Here is a 2,988-nt window from a genome sequence, read left to right as displayed (position 1 = left end):
TATAAATGAGTGACACTACTTTGTGGTTAGGTAGATAAGTTAAAATATGACCTGACCATCCTCTTCCTGTCTGAGAGCAGGAAATGGTAGATTCGGAATAGAAATGTTAAATAAAGGAAAGGTAATATACTTGCATCTGCTACTAGCTGTCAATCAGCTTTTACAGAATCTCTAAACTGAAAGCTTCCATAGAGGAGGGACTGTGCTGGTAGAACACTTGGCATCTAATAGTTATACAATAAATACTTTTAAATGAATGAATTGTATAGCCGCTGTTAATGATAAAAAGTTATTACCTAATTACAAAACTCTTTAAACAATGGAGCAGTATGGTACAAAATAAAAGTATTTAACTTTAATTCAGTAATGAGAAAAAACATTTTTGTCCTTTACTAATATGTACTCATGTAAGTATTTCATCCAGTCTGAAAAGCATTTTTTAAATTATTACCATGGGCTAAGTACTAGGCTGGGTCACAGAAATGCCAAAAGCATATCTTTTTTTTTTTTTCCTTAAACTAGGAGTTCTGGCTCTTGGAACTGTAATGTTAGGTGAAAAGCAGATGCTCAATAGATACTACCATTATGATCCCCACCTGCGCCTTGCTAGCATTGATACAGTAGGCCTCTTATTCACAATTTAGCTTTCTGCGGTTTTACTTTCTGCTGTTTCAGTTACTAGCATCAACCGCAGTCTGAAAATATATTAAATGGATAATTCCAGAAATAAACAACTTATAAGTCTTAAATTGCGTGCCATTCTGAGTAGTGATGAAATCTCATGACATCCTGCTCCGTTCCTCCCCGGATGTGAATCATCCTTTATTTAGTGTATCTATATGCCAAAGAGAAGCCATAAAGTGCTTCCTTTAAGAAAAAAGGTGAAAGTTCTCAATTTAATAAGGAAGAGAAAAAAAAAATCCTTTGCTGAAGTCGCTAAGATCTACGGTAAGAACGAATCTTCTACCTCTGATATTGTAAAAAGAAAAATAAATTTTCGCTGATTTTGCTGACATATCTCAATTTGAAAAAATTACAGCTACAGTGCATCATAAGTGTTTTGTTAAGATAGAAAAGACTTTAAATTTGTGGACCGAAGACATAACATCATCACAGCTCCATAATCCTCCTTCTGACAAATCTTCAGAAGGCCAATAGTCACCTAACACTATGTCATTCACCTTACTTCATCTCCTCACGTAAGCATTTTATCTTACATCATCACAAGAAGGGTGAGTACAGTACAACAAGATATTTTGAGAGAGACACACGCATAATTTTTATTACGGTATATTATTATAATTGTCCTCTTTTATTATTAGTTGCTCATTTTTTATTGCACCTACTTTATAAATTAAACTTTATCGTAGGTATGTATATGTAAGAAAAAAAACATAGAATATATAGGTTTTGGTACTATCTGCAGTTTCAGGCACCACTGGGGGTCTTGGACCGTATCCATTGCAGATAAGGGGGGACTACTGTATGTGTAAATCAGAAAAGAATAGTTAAGTTGGCTAACCAGCCATGGAGAGAGTGTATATAATCGAACCTTGTTAGGCTCAAATGATTTAAAACAGTCTTGACCAAAAAATCTTGGCATTTTCCTGTGAACTCAGATGGAAGGAGGCTTGAGAGCTCAGATACTTGTCAGGTTAATTTTCCAAGGTCTGTACTCTATTTTTAATTTCTCAGCTCAGAAACTATATGTGGATTCCAATGAACTATATAATAATTCTAAATTTCTTTACAAAGCACTGTTGGCTGTCAACATTTTGAACTCTTTCTAACAGCATCCTCCATTAATTTCTCCGTCATACACTTTTATTTACTTAGTCTTGCTAATTCTCAATTTACTCCTCTATGAAATAGAAATAATAAAAGTTCCTTTTGTATATATTGGTTAAAAAGGTTAACAAAGAAGTCTGGCACTTAAATAACTGTGAATGAGTGATAAATGCAGTAATTCCATATTTCAAAAAAAAAAAAACATGTAAAATCATTACCCTATTTAATCAGATCATTTTAAATAGAATCGTAGAACCTCATATACATACCCAGAGATTTTCTGTGTTTAAAACCAAAACATTGTCATTTGCTAAAGTTAAGGAAAACTCATTCTTACAAAAACAGTAAATAAGTGTATTACAAAAAGTAAAATGAGATATTCTATGGGCAATACTAAGAATTCTTTCACAAATCGAAAGAGATTATGTCAGTAGAAATGACAATGACGATGAAATCAATTTCTCTTTGTACAAACATAAATTAAATCAAAGAGTATTACACACATCTCTGAGATCTGTTGAATTAAAATTATTTTAATTACTTTGATCTATCCCCAGCCTCTAATAGATATTTAGTTTTCAAAAATACTTTAACTTCCTCAAGAAAAAAAATACTTTAATATTCTCTGACTTCTACTTAAACTATGAACACAGTATTCCTGAACTGTAAATTATACACTAAATGACATAGCTTAGAAAGATAAACATTCTAACTAACTTCTCCAAGTGATTATACATATAATTTTTTAAATTTAATCTTTTTAACTTGGGGGGTGGTTTTATATAAACATAAACACTTGTCAAACTCTTTAGACTATATATTTAAAACCTGTTCATTTTATTGTATCTAAACTGTGAATCAAGAGAATTGACTTAAATGATAAAATAAGGGCATGCATGAGAATATTTCTTAATGATTCATTTAAATCCTACTCTTTCAGAGTAATTTATTCTTATTTTCCTTATGCTAACTTGGCCTACACTAAGGGAATCTTTGCAGACAAGTGTCTTTGATTTGGACTTTTGTTAAGCAGAAAACTTAGCTATACTCTTTCCAAGCAAATAATGGACTAAGATAGTAAAAGGACATTTTTTTATGAAAAAATACATTTGTAATATTTAGGTATAATTTAGTATTTTTTCTGTAAATTTTTATTACTAAAATAAAACTTGCTTACTATTTTAAGAAACATGTGTAGAA

Source organism: Pteropus vampyrus, unplaced genomic scaffold, assembly GCF_000151845.1.
Source record: "Pteropus vampyrus isolate Shadow unplaced genomic scaffold, Pvam_2.0 Scaffold84, whole genome shotgun sequence".
NCBI lineage: Eukaryota > Metazoa > Chordata > Mammalia > Chiroptera > Pteropodidae > Pteropus > Pteropus vampyrus.
This window is presented reverse-complemented; position numbering follows the sequence as displayed.